The 23,371-nt window shown below is 37.3% G+C and overlaps 1 pseudogene; it reads right to left on the bottom strand.

The window, feature by feature from the left end:
- The window catches only part of LOC101609997, a 147,930-nt pseudogene that overhangs the window by 61,198 nt on the left and 63,361 nt on the right, over positions 1–23,371 (bottom strand).

Consider the following 23,371-nt stretch of genomic DNA (forward strand, 5'->3'; position numbering starts at 1 on the left):
TATATATATATATATATGTTCCACAGAAGCAGTAAACACTGTGAAGTAGAATATTGTAATGGAATCTTAGATGTTACACAAAAGCCCACATCACAAAAGGACAAGCAAACTAACTAGATGGCAAACAACTTTGATACATGTAAGACAATGTAAAAATGAAACTCAAGTATCATACACAATCAGTAGATGACAAAATGATTAGCAGAAATGATCAATGAACCAAAGGTCAAACAGAAGAAAGTCTTAGCCATTCAGAGGAGACGAAGCGGTCCAAGTTTCAGGATAGACTGCGCTGCCATGGAGACGTGTGCTTCTGGTGGTGGAGGAAATGGGGTGGGAGTGTGGGGGCTTTGTATTCTCTCTGTATATTTCTGAAAATCTATAGCATTTCAATATTATTTATTACAATTCTTTAAATTTCTCATTGATGTTCTCATTTTGACATTCTGTATTCTTCAAATAATTCCAACTTTGCTACATTTCCCTTCTTTCCAAGGGATTTACTTTGGCTGAGAATTAAATGTATTTATTTACCTCCCTACAAGGATTTTGTGTCAAATGCAGGGGAGAAATACATTTTTAAGTCTTAAAATCACACTTCATACAGGGTATTGGCAAAGCCTTTTTCATTTCCTATTATTTCACTTTACTCTGTTCCAATCTATTGCATTTTTCTTGGCTTCCCTTCTGTTTCTTAACCTTGAACTAATTTTAAGACTACCTGATAGGTATTTTGAATGATGGCTCTTAATTAAGTTTGACTGTTGCTTCCAGGCTGGGCTTAGATAATGGAATTAGGGGAAAAAATAAGCAGATTTGAAGTAATGTTTCATTTGCAGTATGTAAAAGGAAACATGACATCACATAGTACTTATGGTAGCCTGGTTATGTCTTTGAAGCCTGATTGCTCCCTTGTGATGCTTAGCTTTTCCCGATACTTTACTGCCCAGAGGCAATTCACCAAATTCTGTGCTCATCCAAGGAGAAGGGCACTGGGCTTCACTAAGCAAACACACATAATCTTTCTGCTTGCAGTTCTCTTCTAAGGAAGAATTATTCTTTCTCCATCACTGGCATATACAATAATTTATTTACATCAGCAGAAAATAATGCATTCTTTTGTTTGTTATAATTCAATATTATCATTAATCACTTTCCCTGTGAGCCCTTTCAAATTGTCCTTACGTCCCTTAAGCATCTCCCTCTAAAGTATATTATGATTTCTGGTTTGGTTCTGAAGACCAGTCCTAAGGGCCTCACACATGCTAAGCACGTGTCCTTCCTGCATGTCGCTGCCATGCTCAACGTGCTGACATTAGAACTTGATGGCTTCATCCCACTGTGTGTGGTAGGTTGAATGTTTGGTACCGTAGACTCAGTCATTTTTGATTAAACTTTTCACTTGAGCTAGAGGGGGTATGTCAGTGGGTATGTAACTGATGTAAGCCCCAAAGTGTGCGGTGAGCAGTTTACACTCTGGAGGTTTGTGATTGCTGTTTATTGGTGTTTGCTTGCTGCAGTTTTATATTTTTCTCTCTGGTTGGCTGAATGGATAAAGAAGCTTTTGCCATTGATGTTTCCCCATTTTGCTTTATTTTGTTATATTATTTTTATTTATTTATGAGAGACAGAGAGAGAAAGAGAGAAAATCAGAGAGAGAATGGGCATGCCATGGCATCTAGGCATTGCAAACAAACTCCAGATACATGCACTACCGTGTGTATATGGCTTACTTGGGTTCTGAGGAATCAAACTTGGGTCCTTAGGCTTCATAAGCAAGCACCTGAAATGCTAAGCCATCCACCCAGCCCCTTTCCTGGGTTTTTGTAAGCCTTAAACAAACCCCTTTCTTCCATAAACTGTGTCTGGTTGGATGTTATTCATAGCAATGAAGAGCTGACTACAACATTGTGTTCCAGTTTAATAAAGTGAATGTTTAGCTCTGAGATTAATTAACATCTTTGAAAAACTGATATCTATGAGTTGTCTACACAGATCAAAAACTGTACTTGTGCACATCCAACTGTCATAAAAATATGCCCTGAGAAGGTCAGCATTGGTGTGGACTGTCCACCCACCCCATCAGAGCAATGGATGAAGCCACAGGTCTTATTCATATCCACTTGCTGTTTATCAATCTTTACATAACTACACTTCTTTATATTAAACACAATCAGAAGAGGACAGAGATAGAACTGGTGAGTGACTGAATTTTGCTCAAAACGTCAGTTCAGAACAAATTTTATTCTCTGGAGGATTATTGGATTAACTAGATTTTTCTCAGAGCTGATTTAATCATATCCTTAGAACACAGCTGTAAGGGTCTGATTCTCTGTCTCTGATTCCTGCATTTGGAAATAACATGCATTCATCCATTTATTGAGACCATTTTTATTTGCCCCTAAGTGACCTCTGATTACCATTTGTTAGGAACAGAGCCACTTTCCATTTTAACAGTCAGTGTCTTCAGCTGAAGTATCACCAGTGGGGTGTCATTTCTGAACAACTGCGAGCTCTTGCAATGTACAGATTTACATAAATTAAAGGTGATTCCATTACTGTAAATGTGCCTTTGGAGACTTCTACCTGTACAGGCAGAGGAATCACACTGGCCTTGAAGCATTTTCATTTTTTTACAGACAAATTTTTCCCTCACTGGACACAATGTGCAGAATGACGGTTTTGAAAGTGCACAGCACACTGAGATGCAAAATCCATACAGCTCTGTCCATCAGTCATGGGCCACAGAAGACTTACTCACAAGTTCAAGAGAGTGATATGACAGCCTTCAGTGTAGTAATGATTTATACAACCAGGAAGTTGTGTAGGAGGTGGTCCATGTTTCAGGTATTATGATGTTTAATCTTGACTGTCAACTTGTTTCAACTGAAAAATGTCTAGAATATTAGTGAGGTGCATAGGGTGTGTCTGTGAAAGTATGAATTGAGAGTGAGGAGGGGAGACTTGAATGTAGCTAGTACCATCCAATGGACTTGACTCATGTTGAACAAAGAAAAGGAGATATAAAGAAAATCCATCAGCTCTGCCTGCCTCCTCTTCCACCTTCTTCCTGTTCCATGAGGTTGCCAGCTCATTCCTACCTCACCTTCTTTAGCCACGATGTGCTACCTCACACAGGGCTGAAAGCAAAGAACCAGGTGGCCATGAACTTAAACTCTGCCTGTAAACCAAAATAAGTCCTCTCACCTTCAAATAGTTCCTTTTAGTTATGTGTCAATAAAAACTTGAGTCATCTAGGTCTTGTAGGTGAGTTTTGTCTGTACATCCACATATGTTACTGTAGCAAGTTCTTCTGAAATCTCTGATAGTTAAACACTAAACCTCATGCTTGAAATTTATTAAGATAAACTACATTATTGATTGTACTTACCTTAAAAAATAAGATGTGGAGGAGATATGATTGAGAATGGAATTTCAAAGGGGAAAATGGGGGGAGGGAGGGTATTACTATGGGATATTTTTTATAATCATGGAAAATGTTAATAAAAGTTGAGAAAAAAATAAGATATATAGCTATTTTTAGTATGTTATGGGAGTGTTAATCCAATTAAACTCTTTGGCTGACAAAATCCAAAGTTGCTGGTGCTCCTTGTGTAAGATGCTGTATGATTAGTGTGTAACTTGCATTCATCTTGCTATAGTCTTTAAAGTCATATAATAATACTAAAAACACAATGTAAATTCCATGCAAATTGTAAAAGTATATGTTTTATGGAATAACAATAAGAAAAAGTGTGCACATGTCTAGTATGCTATTTCTTTCCAATATTTTCTTTTTTCTTTTTTTTCTTTTTTTTGGTTTTTCAAGCTGGGGTCTCACTCTGGCTCAGGCTGACCTGGAATTCACTATGTAGTCTCAGGGTGGCCTCGAACTCTCAGCGATCCTCCTACCTCTGCTTCCCGAGTGCTGGGATTAAAGGCGTGCGCCACCATGCCCAGCTCTTTCAAATATTTCAACCAATAATTAGTATAATCCAAGGATAAATACTCAATTCATATGGAGGGCTGAGTGTTTTCCTACATTAACTGTAAAACATTTACTTTAGTAAGTTTTCCAGGTTTTGCTTATAAGGAGAGAAGGTAGCTTCCATGAGTTAAAGGTGTGCCCTCCCCTCATTCTTATAATAGAGACGAAGTACTTTGTAAGTGGTGCCCTCAAACTATATTTTTTTCTGTTCCTAGGCAGTATTCCACAACAGAGCCCCAGGGAGAAGGCAACAGCTTTGGTTAGTCACTTCCATGGCACTGTATTTCCTTGGAGGTGTTTAACTTGTGTTGTTCTTGCATCTAGTCCCAGAGCATGCCAGAGCACTGGGACTGTGTGATGGTGGGGTATCTCAGCTGTGTAAAGTGCATGTCTACCTACTGGACAGTGTGGGGCTCTGATAGGACCTTCAGCACTTATAGTCCTCTGTAGAGTCTCCTCTGAAATTTTACCTGGCTGTGGACTTTGGTTGCCACATTGGAAGCTGCTTCAAGTAGATGTTAACAGCACTGTAAATTCATACTATGACTTTAAGATTTCTCAAGTGGCTCTAATGTGCAATCATCATGGAGAACAATGGCTTCACTCAATTCTCGTTTTAGCTCATTTGTCTTTCCACTCCTACCAACAACACCTCTTTGGTGCAGATCTCACTTTTTTTGTCTTACCCATAAAATTGTGATTCCTATCTCATCTTTCATAGTCAAGCTATCCCTTTCTTTCTGCATCTTCCAACAACCATGAATTTATCATCTACAAAGGAAATACCATTTCTTTGTGTGTGTTAGCAGACACAACTCACAAAGAAATGTTCTTGCTTGCTTCAGGAAGCCTCACTCTGGGGGTTGTAAGCCCTGGCTCACGACTCACAGTTTGTCTGCAGGACACAGTATCTTAAGCATACATACATGTATTTCAATGTAAAAAAAAAATCAAAGCCAGGTGCTGGGTGGCACACACCCAGCACTTGAGAGGGCAGAGGTAGGAGGATCTGCAAGAGTTCAAGGCCACCCCGAGACTACATAGTGAATTACAGGTCAGCCTGAACCTGAGCCAGAGACCCTATTTTGGAAAACATGCCATCCTCAGTTGAAATATGTCAAAGTTATTATTTAATGAACTTAAGTTTTCACTGGTTGTTTAGTAGCTGAGCTTAAATATGTAAAATAACTCTTTTCAACAACCTAATTGCATTATTAACCAAGGAGAGAAACAGTCCTTGATGTTGGTATTCTGATCCACAGTCATGCTTCAGTTGCAGTTGCTGAGTTTCTGTTGTCTCTGACTTGCTTTGAAACATGACCAATTTACAGGGTATTTTCTGTCCCCACACTGCTGACTGAAACATGCACAAGTTCCTTCTTACCAGTCACAGTGACTCCATGTGGAAGGACAGACAGAAAGTAAATCTTGGAAGCAAGAGTTTAAGATATGCTTAGCATAATATCTCCAGGGTACCCCCTACCTTATTCCAAGTTTCTCAAGTTTTGTAAACTTCTATGTGACATACCAAGTCCAGATTGAATTTGTTTTCTAGAAAAACACAATTCAAATTTTGGGTCTAAATCGGTGAGTTTGGAGGAACATTATTAAAAAATAGAATATAACTGAAATCTTTCAAGGTTTGCTCCTTTTTTTCTTCCATTGCTTACTATTTTATTTCATTCATGCACATTTAATGAGCTAGTGGAACTTACTTAAACTAAAGGATCTAGTATGAAGAAGTCATATCCAATGAAACATAAGTTGACATGTATGGTGGCATATGCCTTTAATCCCAGAACTCAGGAGGCTGAGAGGTAGGAGGGTCATTGTGAGTTAGAGGCCAGCCTGAGTCTAATTCCAGGTCAGCCTGTACTAGAGCAAGATCCTACAAAGAGACACAAAACATAAATTTGATACTCACTAACTTCTCCATAATGTTTTGTGATAATTTACAAGGATTATGATCCAGATATAAGAAAGTGTAGTGATAGCAGAGGAATAAAGTGTCCAGTTCTTCATTGCTGGGGCACAGCCTCACTCATTTAAACTTGATTCCTCTTTCATAATTATAAGCTGTACATTTTGCATTGTAATTGATGGTTTATCTTACATACCTGTAATAAACATTGGTAATACATCATTAGTTATTCAGTTTTCCTTTTCATTTTAATCTTTCACTTCATATTTTTGCATGTATAACTAGTGGTCACAGCAAAATTTTCATTAAAAAATAAAGATTTCTAAGTTTTTATCAATTATGATAAGAATATCATAACTTAAAAGGAACACAATAGAATAAATAATGTAATTTTTCTTACTTTAATTGAAAGTGATCTCTAGATTTAATCTAGGTTTAAGTTAGTTTTATCTAACTTTCTTTTAATGTGGAAAAGCCATAATATTTACCATTCATAAATATAAATGTTAAAAGCAATTATAAGCTTTGAGATACAATGTTAAATAATGTTACCACACAGTAAATTATCCTGTAAACTCCTGTGGAGCAGGGCTTATTATACACATAGATTTTCCTTTGCATTTTATAAGCAATTAAGTAATGAGATACTGAATGTAGTAAAACTGTTGCTGGGCTTTATCAAAAATATTCTAGTTCTTAAAATAGTTAATTCAAAGAAGCAAGGGCATCATTATGACAGGGTCAGGTATTACCTAGAGAATGAGTCTCATAGGCTACATGAGAAAACTCTAAGACAGTCATTGACAAAAAAAAAAAAAAAACCTTGTTGGTGGTTTGACCTTATATTCACATTAAACATTATATAAACTCAGTGACATAGACCCAGATACTTCTCAGTGCTAAAAGTACCTAAGGCTGAATCATTCTTGAGGCTCCATGAGAATACATATCTGTACAACATGCTTGCTTAGCAGAGTTTGTGACAAAAATGCTCAATATGTGTCCCTATTTTCCTTCTTGATATTTTCAGCTATTCCAGGTTTTAAAAAGTTGTGATGGGACTGTATTTGACATGCGAACAGTCTTCAAAGCTAAACGTCTTTCATAAGTATGTAGAGAAGAATAGAGATTGTAGGGAAGGGCAGGATTCATGCAGAAAGCAAGGTAAGCACAGTATGAGATGGTGAGGTTGACCTGGGATGGTTCACACAATCCCATTTATGGAGTGAATTCTAACATTAAGAGATGTCTAGGGATGGTGAGATGCCTTACTGGTAAAGCACTTGCCTACAAAGCCTAAGGACCAACGTTTGATTCCCCAGTAACCATGCAAGCCAGATGTACCTGGTGCACATGCATCTGAAGTTCATTTACAATAAGTAGTGGCCCTCATGCAACCATTCTCTCTCTGCCTGTCTCTTAAATAAATACATGAAATATTTTTTAAAATATATCTAATTACTTAAAATTATTTTTATATGATATTATCCCTCCATGCCATCACTAGCTATTGGTACTTTAATTTCTGGTTTACTTGTTTCATGGGAACTTGTATCTCAGAGGTTATGTAGCTTGCTTTAAAACTATATGTGCATTTGCGAAGCCAAACTACTGGCAAGCATTGTATGATAATCTGTGGACTATTTGGACAGGACACAAAGAACTAGTCAGTGGAATGAAAATGCAAATGTGCTGTGAACAGATGTTCTTAAATCCTTACAAGAGGAACAAATCAGGAGGATGACTTTGTAACACATATTAGCTGAATAAAAGAGGGTTCATAGAACTTGTTAAAATTCATTTTCAGGTGGATTCTATCACTGGCTTGGGACCATTGCAAAGCCACCTTTGTGTAGCTTCTTTTAGACAATGTCTGGGACCCAAATGCTCCAAAGACTTGATGAAGCCACAGCTGAGCAGCTAATCTAGCTGGTGAGAAGAGCTGCAGCATTCAGCTCTTTAAATGACAAAGAATGCTCTGTGCATTACCACCTTGCAAACTATGCTTTTTTTCACTAATAGTGTTTGAAAACTTGCCCAGCAATGTTTAATAAAGTCATTATTCACACTGCCCCATTTCACAGTAAAAGAACAAAAGGACAAGATGGTATTTGCCTCTGCAACACAGTGGTTATGAACTTACTATCATAGTGATTTGACATGATGCTTTATTTATTATTTATTTATATACTTTTTTCAGTTTTCCTTCCTCTGCTTCCTGAGTACTAGGACTAAAGGTGTGTTCTACTACACCAGGCTTAACATGATACTTGAAAATGTTAAGAATAACGAATACATCCATGATAGTGTTAATGATAATGAGAGAGTATTTCTCACAAGTAGTTCAACTTATATTTATATGTGGTATAGTATACAACTTATTTTAATACTCCCTCAGAATTTATCTAGAAAAATGATTTAGGTACAGGTCATGTTAATTCATTATCTGTTCTTATATATATTATAAATGAATCTAAACTTTGACAATTATTAATTCATTCATTAAAAAATAACATATATTGATCATCTATTTTATACAGGGTGCTAACAATGATTAGATGTAAGAACTCATCAATTAAAATGACTACATTAACTTTAAGGACAACCACAGTCTTTACACTTACCAAGATGCATGAAGGAAGTATTAGCAAATACACTTACCAAAAAGCATGAAGGAATGCATGGTACAGAGGACGGGTGGGTGATCAACAGTTCTTCCATATGACATTTGCACAGTGGTAATCTGAGTTGAGGAACTTGTAGAAATCACAGCAAGTATAATAGTTCACACAGAAAAATGAACATGGCACTTTCAAAAATCAAGCTATGTTAACACTGATTGAGAAAGAGGTTAGACAGCACATGGGTATGTGGACTGTAGAACCTGATTCTGTTGTTAAAAGTGATGGGGGTCTGCATGCTGAATACTAATTTCTACATGGAAGAAAATGTGAGAAGTATGCTTACTGCTAATATTAAATAAGATGAACAAAGGGGAGGAAATAAGATGCTAACTTATACAAGGCTTTAGAAATGCAGTGTGATTCTAAGAAACTAGAAACAAAGTCCTAATAAACCATTCTGTATATCCAACAAAGACACAAATTTCTAGTTTCTTTTTCCAAGTGTGTGTGCGAGAGAGAGAGAGAGAGAGAGAGAGAAGGAGAGAGAGGGGGAGAGGGAGAGGGAGAGAGAGGGAGAGGGAGAGAGTACATGGATGAGTGCACCCTGTGTGACCCTGTGTGGAGGCCAGCAGGATGCTGAGTGTCCTCTTGCTGTCCCTCTTACCTCCCTGAGGCAGGCTCTCCCACTGAGCCTAGAGCTCACTCTCACTGTGTTTCGGTCGACCAGCTGGCCAGCGAGCCCTAGCCGTCCTGTTGTCTCTGCCTCACTTAGTGCTGGGGTTACAGGTATGCATGGTCACACTTGTTTGTTTCTGTTTTTCTTATATGGGTGCTTGTGATTAAACTCAGAAACTTATGTTTGCACAGCATGCTCTTACCCATGGAGCCATCTCTCCAGCACCTTTTAAAGTGTTTTCATATATGAGGTTAGTTCAATGAACCTTAGTGAATGCAATTAGCATAGAATAATGGATGGCATTAGAGGTTTTTGGAGGAGCAGGTTACAGTGGGAGTTACTTTGTTTGCCTCGAGTTAACTAGGGGCTAGGGAAAGAAAAGACACAGAAATGATCAGACAGTAGTGCAACAGTGACGAGCAAACAAGCAAAAGTGGTCATGGGAAATGACATGAGGTGAGCCTTACAGCTCACACTCTCACACTCTGCGGACAGTTTCGGTTGGTTGTTTGTTTTTCCTGTAGGTGACAGACAGCAAACAAAGGAAGAGATTTACAGAGAAAAACTTAGCAATATGGTATAAAAAGGGATTGAAAGTACAAAAACAGAAAGGAATCACAAACCAGTGGTAGAAAGCAATAGTAAGACTCACAGAGTTGACAGTTTGCTTTAAAGAAAAATCAGTGGAGATAGAGATGAGGGTAAGATAGAAGTACTATGGGCGTAAAATTCCTTGGGCTTGGGTAATTTGGCTAGAGAAAGCAAAGCAAGAAATGAAGGGCAACTCAGTAATAGAACATGGCCAATGGGATCAAGGACTGGGCATTTGTCCTCAGTGTCTGGGATGATGGCGAGGGGAAGCTGAGTCTTACTTTGAATAAATTAACTATTAAATATCATTTTAAAAGGAAAAAATGTGCTCCAGAATAGGTTAAATTTCAGTTAAGTTGAGGGGTCAGGATAGACCTAATGAAAGGGGTGATGACTCATCAAAAGAGAAATTTAGCAATTTTGAAAGGCAGGGTGTTTGCCTGAGGAGAGCCATAGTCATTGAGGAGAATGCTTTAGGTATAAATAAGAAGGGACCAGCTGATCTCAGATTAAACAGACCCAACAGAACCTGCTATGAGGTACTGAGAGCAGAGGCCTGCTTCTAAAGCAATGCATCTCTCCTGTGGAAGAGACCAGAAGAAAGTTCACGAAAGGGCAGCTCCAGTGAACTGACTGTGGCTGGATAGCACGAAGCATGGCCAGCAGTAGTGACCAGTGTGCAGTAGTCAACGTGGAGCAGGGAAACAGACATGACCTGAAGGAGCAATAAACGTACAGGCACCAAGAGGCGAAGAAGGTTGCTTTTACACATGGAAGGGAGATGGAGAGTCCATGGAGCCCCGCAGCACAGAAGCTCGTTAAGTCCACATTCTCACGCTGCTCCCAGATTCGCAGTGTCACTTCCTTAGCAGCACTAAACTTGCTTAAAAAGGCAAAGATGACAGACACTTTTTAAATCTTCACAGAAACGATCACCCTAGGACCTCCCCGTCTGTGAGCAAGATTTGCAATGCCCTGGAAGTGCTAGCTCAAGGTCGCACTGCCCCAGCCGCACACAGTCTCCAGTCAGGAAGGAGCATATGGTCGACAGAACACCAGTGAGCATCTCAGGCTCGCCGGCGTGGTGAAGCGCCTCATGGTAAGGCAGAGTTGGCCTCTTGGTACTTTGCCTGCAGCATCCCTGTGGTCAGAATTTCCAACCGTGCTTTGAGATTACCAACTGAAGGCTTTACATCTATAAAGCCAGTGCCTGAAACCCTCTCTGCTTAGAAAAGAAAGGACCCAGAGCCATAAACATACATAAAATATCTGCAATGCATGTGCATGCATGAGCCAGCCATCCTCAATTAAAGAGGAGGTAGTTCAATGCATAAACTGCTTACCATGCAAGCTTGAGGACCTGAGTTTGGATCCCCCGAATACACATAACATCCTGAAGCTCTGGCAAGTGTCTGTGATTCTAGTGTGCCTATGTCAGAAGTAAAGCAGAGACATGAACATGCCCTAGAAGCATGCCGGCTAATTACTCTGGTAAACACAGCAGTGAACAAGAGACCCTGCCTCCAATTAGACTGGTAAACGCAGCAGTGAACAAGAGACTCTGTCTCCAAACAAGAGTAAAACAAGAAATGACGCACAACCTCCTCCTTTGACATTCACACACTGTCGGTGACTCCCGTACTCACATACATAAACATTCACACACACACATGCATACACACCCCTCATGCACATATAAAAATATTATCCAAAATGATAAAACAATGAATAAAAATGATATTTGGAGACTAGCTCAGAGTCAAGCTCAACCTACCTATCCAAAGTTCCTAAGCTTTCCCAGCTGCCTGGATGAGCAATAAAGCTTGTACCATGCAGAGTAAGGACTCTGGCCTCCAATACTCCAAGAACATGTAATTAAATTACTTTTATGAAATAATGTATCCATAATACTTTCCAGGCACTAATTAATATAGCAGTTTGAAGCTTGCTACTTAAATCTGCAAGAGAAAGTAAATTGGTCTAGAGTCTGAAAGAAAAAGGAATGACTATTCTTTAATTTTACAGGGTGAAAGAACTTTCAGTCTTTTGTATTCTTTCTGGATGCCTTTTTCTGTCTATTCTTATTAGTTTGTTATGTTCCTAGGTGGTGGTAAATGATGGTGGGAATGTATTAAACACATTTACACACACAAACACATACATACACACATACATGCATGCATATAGACACACATGCATGCATATACACACATACATGTAAGTTTGTTTTGTCTAACAAAATATAGTCATTGTAACTTGATATGTAGACTCCTTGCAATCAATTGCATGCTTTAAATAAAACAACAAACTATACTAATTGGTGTTTTTAGTTCAAATGCAAGTTGTCCAAATGAGCACAGAAATTCTTCCAGCTTTGTTTTGGTTAGAATTGGTTCCACAGCATTCCACCTGAGGGCTTATTTCTTAAAGTCTTCCTTACTTGTACATTTTAAGAAGTATATCTCATAAGAAAACAAAGGCCATTAGTGATATAATAACAATAAAACTTGTTTGTAAAATATTCCACATTCAACAATGGTCTAGGACTACTGTAGGAATGACATGGATAATACACCGTATGGGAAACAGTACCATTTTTGAAATCATCTCTGACATATCAAAATATTTCTTTATTTTATTTCTTTATTTATTTGAGAGAGAGAGAGAGAGAGAGGGAGAGAGAGGATGATGATGGGCTCGCCCAGGCCTCCAGCCAGTGCAGACAAGCCCCAGACACATGCACCTCCTTGTGCAGCTGCTTATGTGGGTCCTGGAGAATCAAATCTGGGTGTTTTGGTTTTGCAGGCAAGCATCTTAACCACTAATCCATCTCTCTAGCCATTAAAAAAAAAAATTAATATTCCTTTAATCAGTATGTCCTTCAGTAACTGGAAAAGTATGCATGGCTTTCTAGTCACTTGACATCTCTTTTGGTGACTGTTCAATTACTATACTTTAGAGAGTATGCACAGGATTGGCAGTGAAAAGACAAAGCCACATGTGCTTGATAAATTGACAAAGACACTGAATGGAAACTGAGGCAGAAAGGTACCTATTCACTATGCAGGTAACATCCCTGCTGTGCTGGGTGTCACTCCACCCAAGAATGTGTCTGCAGTCCCATGTACATCCTCATAGATCCCAAGATTTCAAGGGAATGGTGTGAAAACCCAACAGGTGTTGACTGGACTTCTGAGCTGTAAGAACCCTGATGAAATTTCACCAGCATTTGCAGGAGCATTATCCCACTTGACAATAGGCAGAGTAACTATAACTGAAGCTCTCCAGGGATTTACTAGTCTTCCAGATTTTAAGAAGTTGCTAAAGATATGAGGTGACAGAGAATATGCTATTTTTATTTCTTTCTGGTGCACTTCTCAAAACTATGAAAAGTTTGAAATCAAGTTTTAATTTTCAAAACATACCCAAATATAGCTTTACTATAATAATTTGTGCCATCACAGTAATTCATATTTTCCTTCTTCTATTTTCCATACATATGCATGTGATATATCAGTATATGTGCACCTTCATATGTGTGTGTATGCACATGTGTATGAAAATGAGTGTGTGTGTGTGTGTGTGTGTGTGTGTGTGTGTGTGTGTAGACCAGGGTTTGAAGCTGGGAATCTTCCTCAGTTGTTTTCACTTTATTTCTTGAGACAGGGTCTCTTGCTGTACCTGGAGTTCACCTATTTGCCATTAGCTAGCCAGCATCCATCAGTGATTCCCTGTCTCTACCTTCTCAGCACTTGGGTTCGAGGCATATGCCACCATGCCTTGCTTCTTATGTAAGTACTGAGTATGTGAACTCAGATCCTCAAGATTGAAGAGCAAATATTTTACCCCAGTGCCAGCTCCTTAGCCCCATGTTCTCTTTTTATGGAGTTATGTATTCAATCCCTAAGTAAAAATATATGACAGAAATAAGAAATGTTTAAAAGATAATGAGCGTCATCTATGATAAAAGTTTGTATTTGTCACAGCCTAGAAAAATAAAGAACTTAATACTGTAGCATTAGAGATTACAGACATTAGTAAGAGTGTATTTAGATATCTAATGAAATCTTTTGGTCATATTAATTCAAATTCATATCATTATTTAATATACAGTTTATTGTCTATTCATATGCTTAAATAAACTCTGATCTCTTAAAAACTGCAATTTTGAAAGCTAACTTGAAGAGTTAAGTCAGTTGAGTGCTAACTGAAACTGCTGCCATGCTTAAAGGCTTCTGGCTAATTTAAGTTACAGGGAACTTTGTTTCATTTAAATTTTAGATTTTTGAGTTCTTTGTAGATTTGGTATATTGGGCCTCTGATAATGGTGCATCTTGGAAGAAAATAGGGAAAAATACATTTAATTATCTTAGGAAAAATAAAGATAAAAGATGAGTAGACAATGATGAGAGATAATGGGTTCAAGTACATGTTTGGGACTTAGAGAGGGTATTTTGCCTGTGGTGGTGAGACTGTGGTCTATGGTGCAAGCCCATGTTGCTCAGCATGTGAGGAAGCATTGTACAATGTGATGATATAAGAGGAAAGCAAATTACAATAATCCTTTGGCCTCGTTCTGATGGCAATAGGGGGTTTGTTTTGGAATACACCATCCCCTACTGGGAAATAAACCCGTCACTGTCCTTCAGAGATGAGCTGCCTTTCTGACAACAGCGTGCACTGGTTTTATCATACTCATGTCAATATTATGTATTTCAAGTTGAGTCCTGAATAAACACTTTTAAATATTTTAGCAAAGTTTTGTGGTTTTGGTTATAGGACTTCACAAAATGAATGAGAACATTTTCCTTCCAAAGATGATTGCATCATGGGTAACAGACAGTTCAGAGATAATCAAAACTCCTAGATTCAAAAGTTGGCTTCTGAGACTTCTAAGAAAACAGATGAAACAAATATCAAAAAGTCACAGAGGGAAAAATCATTCATTAAGAGCCAACATGAATCATTTAATTTAAAACACTGACTTTTCATATCACAAAATACATATATAATCCTTGTAATTTCCCATAAAACATACAGAACAAGAAAGGAATTGATCATTTGTCTCTGTACTCATATTTTTGATACACCCTTGGATCTTTATATTTGTATATACCTCTTCACCAATTTTCACCCTTTAGCCTTTTATAATGTCTTCAGTATACCTAGTAAAAGAAAGGTGTGATATCTAGTCCTTAAATTCATAGCTGATTTGTGATCTATCCCTCCTACTTCCAAGCCATAGTCCAGATATTTTTCAGCCCCAACATATAATACTGATGCCATTTTATCAAACTGGCATGCATCAAGTTTCTCCAGTTAAACATTTCAGTTTCAGACAAATAAATCCAAGTATAACTATAATTTTAATCACCTGCACATGCTTAGCCCAGCATCACCATTTTTTAACAGAGTTGGAGTCCCTTGTTGACGTAACGGAGCTCTCAGACTTAAGTAGAACAGAGCACGCACTGAAGCAAAGACAAAACCTGAAAGTACACACCAAAAGTTGAAAGTATTTTTCCATGGTTTGACTCACCATTATTATGGTTAATAATAAAGCATGTTCAAGTAAGTCCTTTTTAACTTGTAGCACATTAACTTATTTTATACATAATTAGGAGAAATGGAATTTAATTAATATTAATCAGAGCATATATTAATTCACATATAAAATATATTTATGCTGAGGACAAAAGTCTTTCAAATGAAAAAAAGGACATACTATTGCTATAAATTTATTTTTCTAAGAAAAAATATTAGAATGGTCATTAAATTTTCACTGCTTATAACATCTGAAAATAGAATAAAATGCATCTATCCACTAGCAACCAATAACCTTACCATAATAATTATGATAAATGTTTGTATGAGTTTAGGAATTGAAGTTTTCATTCCTAGGGGTGATTTGAGTTTGGTGCAAAATTTCAAGAAATCATTAGTGCCATATGTAATAATAATGGAAATTTGAATATGCTATATTACTTCATGTTCTTCATATTCCTTAGAATGTATCTTAATAAGATATTTCACCTTTGTAAAACATCTATAAACATATTGACCATAGAAAATATGTGTAATAGTAAAAGTATAAAATTATGTAAAGAATTATGTTCTTGAAATGGAAGATGATTTGTTATCAGCTACAATTAAGATTTAAAATGGATTGGAAATGACATAGTTCTCCAGAATTCTTTAAATGCCCTGGAAATATGAAAATGATTTACCATAAAAAAAACAAAAAATCAATAGATAAAAGGAAAGTTATAACCAGTAAAGTATAAATATCTCTTCAATATTCTGGATTCATGAAAGAGAAATTGCCTTATTCTCAAAGAGAGAGTCATTCAGTGTTGCTAGGGGTTATCAACCCAAACACAGACAAGGCCACTTAAGGCTGATACATGATGAATAAGTCAAAACCTTCAAAGAAAGTGATCTTCTTTAAAAAGTTTGCCTGTCCTAGGAAAAAGTACCAGTGAAAATGCTCTGTAATACCATTGAGTATTCAAAACTGAAATTATTTGCAACTGAAACATTCAGATTACTATTGAAAGAATTATTAAAAGGATCTTTAAGATCTGTGTTACACTAGAAAATAATCATGTCTCATGAATAAGGAGTTTAGGGATAGACACAATGTGGTGATGGGTACATGGGGAACTAGCCTAAAGAACATTCAGAATTAGACATGTAAACTACGTTTCTTACTCTTGATTCAGTTGTGGGAGACCTATGCGGGGCAAGGAAGTGATCCCAGGACCTGTGATTGAGTCAAGCTGCATATAAGAGAAAGGCAAGAATTGTTCCTGCCAAAAACACTCAAATTGCCACAACAGAGCATTCATGAGTATCCACTCCTCCAGGTTTAGGTATTTCTGTGTAATGACTCTTGCAAATTACCTCACACACAGAGCAGCAGATATAGGGCAGGTACCAGGTTAGAAAGATTTTATTTGCTGTGTATTTACTCTGAAGTTATAAGAAGATATGTATTTTGGTCTTTCTATATTTCCTTCCTATATTTTGAAAATAAAGACAATTTTTCTATTGAATTAGAACAGGTTTGTTGGTTTGAAAAGTGAAAAAATTCCAGTTACAGCTGGTAGGATGCTATGGGAGATTCTTCATCTACTAAAATGTCCTTTGAATCTTTATAGAGGCACCAAGGTTGAATGAAAATTAATTTCACCCTGTCTTGAAAAGCAAGTTAGAATGGGCATGGTGGCTCAAGCCTTTAATCCTACCATTAGGTGGGTTGAGGCAGAGAATTGAGAAGTACTCAAAACTAGTGTAGGCTACAGAATGAGAACCTGTCTCAAAAACAAAAAGAAAAAGAAAAAGAAGGAACAGGAAGAATATGGATGTAAATAAAAATGTGCTATGTATAAGAAAATATTGTTTACTCTAATGACTTGTGCCAAGGTAATCTCATATCCCTGAATTGATTACCAGTGGAAGAAAAAGGCTAGCAGAAAAGGGAGAAAAATTAATAAACTAAGGCCTTAATGGACATCAAAGAAAATAAAATTTAGTTTGGTAAATAAAACAATTTATTTTATCACAGACATGAAAAGGAAACAATCTGCATAATTTTGACGATAGGGTGCTAAGGAAAGATAAGGAATGAGAAAGTAAATGATTAAATGATTTAATTTTTCAAAAACTTTTCAGGGATACAAAGCTGCAACTGATGCCTTAAACTAAGAAACTTTATCTAATAAGGGTCTCAGACATGATTCCAGAGTGTAATAATGGGAATGGTTATCATTAAGATGATATACCAAAAAGAGATTGGGAGAGGGAAAGGAGGAGGAGAGACAGCAGGAGGAGGAACAGAAGGAGGATTCTGTGGTTTAACATTTATCATTATGGACAACTTTTCGCTTCACATATATCAGAGTCATTCTCTACAGAAACTATATTTTAAAAATCTTTAGGTCTTTTGAAGACAATTTTAGTATTATTTGTAATTATCTTTCTGTAAGACATGGGAGCATTTCATTTTTCTTCTCAAGTGAAAATTAAGTTCCAGTGAATCATTTCAGAGCTGCACCCACAGGCTTTTCATTTAATAAAATACCAATATGCTCTTCTAATGAAGAAAATTTTATTCTTAAAGTTGAGGTAACCAAATTACTTAATTATAATTCACACATTATTTTTCTAGATTTATTTTTGTCACAAGCTTGTTTCCTAAGTTTTATAATCTACATTTTCTTCCCCTGCTTTATCTTCACATTTGCAATACCTTGCCATACAGGATTATATTTTAATGCTTGCTCCTCCCCGGCATGTAGGTGTTCTGAGGAGGGACCAGGCCCTCTGGTTCCTCCCAAGGGGTTGAGGAGAAGGAATGAGCGACGGATGGCTCAGAACCTCTCCTAGTCACCGTAGAAAAACCACACTGAGTCGGAAGTCTTGTGGAAGCGGGAACTCACAGGAACTCGCTTTATTGTTACAAGCAGTTGCCTATATAATGTTGGGGATGAAGGAGGGGATTTTAGGATGGGGGAAGAGGTAAGCGCCAATAGTAAACTGTGACTATTGAAATGATAATTCCAACTCCTGCATGGAAGTAGCAGGCCAGAAGCCATTAGGTGTCTTGCTGGGTCCTAGCTGGCCAGAGACAGGTGGCCAAACTTTAGCTAGGCTCAGGAAGTTCCACTAGGCCTCATGCCTGGGCCTTTCAAGGCCCAACATTTTAATAGTAATATTTTCTATAGTAATATTTGTGTATATGAATTTTATACATTTATTAGAAAATTTAACATTTTTTCTAGTATTTTTACCATTCATTCATGGGTATCAAGTATATTATATCATTTATTTTTCTTTCCTTCTTTCAGTTTCTTTTCTGTATTGATTCTTATGCCCTGACCTTTCCTGAGATAGTCTGCTTTCAAAAAGACATGTACTATAATCTAACTGATTTCTGGTGTTATCAGAGTCCCCTCTTACACTGCAATGTCATCTTCCCCTTGTTTTTCTTCATTGCTGAATCATACAGTCCGTATTCATGTGCACATACACGTGTATGTAAGCCTGAATGTGTGTATGTTTATTCACACAATAAAACTCCCATCCTATCTATGCTCAGTGTTTGTGATAGCTTGAATATATACATATATACATATATATATATATATACATATATATATATGCTTTATTAGATTGTAGTTTGGATCTGCAGGCTGGAGGAGTTGTCACTGAATTTATGGATTTATCTGGTGGTGGGTTTAAAATTTCAATCTAAAGATATGCAAAGTGTCTAGTTCTGAAGTTTCTAAAGTGTGCTGTGTGATTTTTGGCTTTTGCTTTTTTCTTTCTTTGCCTGGTCCGTTAAGATGGAGTCAATTTGGGCTGGAGAGATGGCTTAGCAGTTAAGTGCTTGCCTTTGAAACCTAAGGACCCCGGTTCAAGGCTTGATTCCCCAGGACCCACGTTAGCCAGATGCACAAGGGGTCACATGTGTCTGGAGTTTGTTTGCAGGAGGCCCTGGCACATCCATTCTCCCTCTCTCTCTGTATCTGCCTCTTTCTCTCTCTGTCTGTTGCTCTCAAATAAATAAAAATTAAAAAAAAAAGATGGAGTCAATTTCTCCTACCATTATGGAACCTCTCTTGAATCTATAAGCTTCAATAAACATCCCTTCTATAACTGTGCCTGGTGTGGAAGTCCATCTCCATGGACTTGAAGCTGTCTGCTATAGTGTTGGAGTTTTAATTATTTTCTGTTTCAGATATAGGGAATGGGGTATCTGTTTCATCAGAAGCAATGAACACTGTTGCTGGCTTTTACTGCTTTTTAATCCTGGTTATACACACACACACACACACACACACACACACGCATACAACACATACACATGATGTAAAGTAATTTAGAATATTATTTAGAGTGTGTTTAATTATTTATTGGAATAGTGAAATATGATGAGGACAAGCCAATTCCTGTTTCTTTCAGCTCAAATTCAATTACTGTGTTATGAGAATATTATTCAAAGAAAATTTATTCTATGTGAAAGCATATATGGAATGAAGAGATGCATCTTCACAAGAAATGTGGGCCTCTACATTGCAGCTGATAATGCTGCAGGAATGATATATAGCGACCCCTAAGAGAAGTTCATCTTTCTAATGTATTTACAAAAGAAAGTGCATTCCTTCTTTCTTTAAAAATGTAAGTGTTGAGAACCTACTTTGAGAAAATCCCGTGATAGAGTCGCAGCGGGGCACGTATTGAGATCCTACTTTGAGAAGATCCCTTGATAGAATCATAGCGGGGCAGAGTGTCTGGCACACAGGGACTCAGGGTAGCACCGGGAAGCACTCTGAAGAAAACGAGGAAGCACAAGGAATAGAGAGGCAGACGTCACTGGTGTGAGGGTGGGGTTCCAGGGATACCAGATGATTTTCACAGTTAATATAATTGGTGATATACTCGGAGAATTCAGTTTGATGATTTGAATTAGATGTTCTCATAAAATCATGTGTTTTTTTTAAAAAAATGTTTTATTTTTATTTATTTGTTTGAGAATGACAGAGAGAGAAATAGGCAGATTGAGAGAGAATGGGCACACCAGGGCCTCCAGCCACTGTAAAGGAGCTCCAGATGTGTATGCCCCCTTGTGCATCTGGCTAATGTGGGTCCTGGGGAATTCAAGCCTCGAAACTAGGTCCTCAGGCTTCACAGGCAAGTACTTAACAGCTAAGCCATCTCTCCAGGCCCAAATCATGTGATTTGAATATTTGGTCAATAGCTGGTGGCAGTTTGGGAAGTAGAGCTTTGCTGAAGGAGGTATGGGGGGGCAGGAAGGGGGTAAGGCTAAAGTTGTTCTAGCCAGCTGCCCCTTGCCAGAGCTCTCTTGCTGGTATCTTCTATCTGCTCTGGCAAGGAGATAATGTTCAGCCTCTGCTCATGCCATGTTTTCCCCTATGCACATGAAGCTTCTTCAGAAACTTTAAGTCAAAATAAAACCTTTCCTCCAGTCAGTTGTTTTTGGTCAGGTGCTTTGTCTCAAGAAGGAAAGGCACTACATCATTCAGATTGTATAAATACCACCAAGGTACTAGGCTGATATAGAGTATAGCACTCATCTAACAGAAAATATTTCTGTGTACCTAAGTAAACACAATGACTGTACCATCAATGAAGTTGTGAAAACTCTTAGAGTAATTTTTTTTTTTTTTTTTTTTTTTTTTGGTTTTTTGAGGTAAGGTTTCACTCTAGCTCAGGCTGACCAGGAATTCACTACTTCTGCCTCCCCAGTGCTGGGATTAAAGGTATATACTACCACATCTGGCTCTTATAGTAATTCTATTGATAGAGAAAAAATGTCAGAAGATAGGGGAATGTGAGCCCATCTTAAACCTATCAGAATGCATTTAGACAGAAATGAGAAATTACGTAGCATGTGTTGATTTAGTAGATGCCAGCATAAACAAAAGGCATGGAAAATAATGACAAATAAATGTCAACTCATTAAGTTTTGAAATTGCTGACATTTCAATTTTATTTTAATGAAACAGAAACTGATTTGAAAAAAAATGTCCCCTTTTTAAAAAATTGAAACTCATGTTCCTGTGGGAAGATGCTGGCACAAATTTTCCTAATGAGACAAGAAATTACTGTTTTTCAATGACAAATACAATACAATGTGGAAATGGTCGTTGGATACACATGACCACACTAATGTGTATATATTGCCATTTCCCACAATCTAAATGAACCTAAATTGACAGCTCAGCCTGGTGAAAATAGCACATTGCTGAGGATTCAGAAAGCAATGAGAAAATGCAAACAAATTTTGAGATCACTTGACAAGCTCAACTTTTACGATTTGGGGCAGACTGACTTAAAGTTCAATGATAGAGTGAACAGTTTACACATCAACTTTGAAATCAGGCCATACTAGTTACTTTTTCCCATGTCAGTAACAAATAAGAAACAAGAAAGAGATAGTTTATTTTGACTTATTGCTTGGAAAGATACCATCTGTCATAGTCGAGGTGGGAAGCAGCCATGGAGACAGGAGCATGAAGCAGAGTCGCCTTCATCTGCAGTTAGGGAGCAAAGGGGAAGCATGCTGGTCTCAGGTGGTTCTCTTCTTTGTATGCAGTCCAGAAGCCTAGCACATGGGAAGTGTTGCCCACACTTAGTGTAGGTGATCCCACTTCTACTAACTTAATCTAGAAAATCCCTCATAGTACTCTCCAGAAAACTGTTTACAAAATATTTGTAAATCCAGTTAAGTTGAAAATTAAGATTAAACATCCCATTTCATAGAGTGACATTTTATTTCAAGTTAGGGTTATAATTCATCATGAGTAATAACTTTGGGTATATTTCAATATAACATTTTACAATGAAAATACAGCTCACAATAACCATATATTAAGAATTCCTTATTTGTATATAGTCAAAGTAGAAAAAATAAATTAATAAAAAATGCATATATAGCAAAATATTTTAACACATTAAAGGCAAATAATTTTATAATAAATAGTTGGCTTTGTAATATGTAATATTGTATGACATAAATATGTATTTACATCTGAGTATACCATCAATTAAAAGTTCGGACTTCATAAATTAATTTATATGGAATAAATCCCACTTCAGTTAGAAAACTTTTGAAATCTATTTTATGAAAAATGGGAAATTATTTATTTGCGCTGCACAGGACCATACTTAAATTTAATAGATCCTTAAGGTTGGTCAATGAAGATTTTAACAAGCTAGTATGATGAGACTGGGACATGTATAGAGGCATCAGTGTTCTATTGTAAAGCTGCAAAGCGCAAGAAGTGAAAATTTACATTAAGATGTAGCAGAGATTGAGAAGAAAAGGTATCAGAGAGAAGCAGAGTAATTAATGCAGTGAAATAAAAAGTCTGTTAATTATAACTCAGGAGCAAACATAGATTATTCTGTAAAAATAAAACATCACATTTCCAAGCCTGGTCATTAGAAAAACATGGAGAATGAATATGTGTTTCCTACTAAATCAAGGCAGTTGAGTAAGCAGCAGAGGAGCTGAGCTGGGCTGAAGCCTCGGGAATCGCTGAGAGTTCCTTGCAGCACACACTGGATAGTCCTGAGGGTTGTCACTTTCATAGTGCTAGATGTTCACTTCCTTATGGGATCCACAGATGGGAGTTACATCCTTTCCTTGGTCTAATATGCCCAAGTTTTATCCCTGGTATTACTGATGTAAGATTACAGTATTTAAATGGCATGATCTTGAAATGTCCATGTCCTCCTACAAACAAAATTGACCTTAATAAATCTGTGGCACTCTTTCATACCCAGCCATTTATCAGTCTGCTCTGTGGGTGGCAACAGACAAATATCATTCATGTGCTCATCTAGTGCAGATTTGTCCTCCATCCTCAAAATGAAATAATAAATGGAGTCCCTAAGAGCAAGGCACAGTCTGAAAAGCCAGTTTTACACAATATGGAACAACTTAGAACAGGGCATAGCTGATCACAATGCTCTTCTTATTCCATAAGAAGAGCCCAAGAAGCAGACTTAGAAATTTCCAACATAGCTCTGTGTCCTAAACT

The sequence above is a fragment of the Jaculus jaculus genome, chromosome 3 (genome assembly GCF_020740685.1).
Source record: "Jaculus jaculus isolate mJacJac1 chromosome 3, mJacJac1.mat.Y.cur, whole genome shotgun sequence".
NCBI classification, from domain to species: Eukaryota; Metazoa; Chordata; class Mammalia; order Rodentia; family Dipodidae; genus Jaculus; species Jaculus jaculus.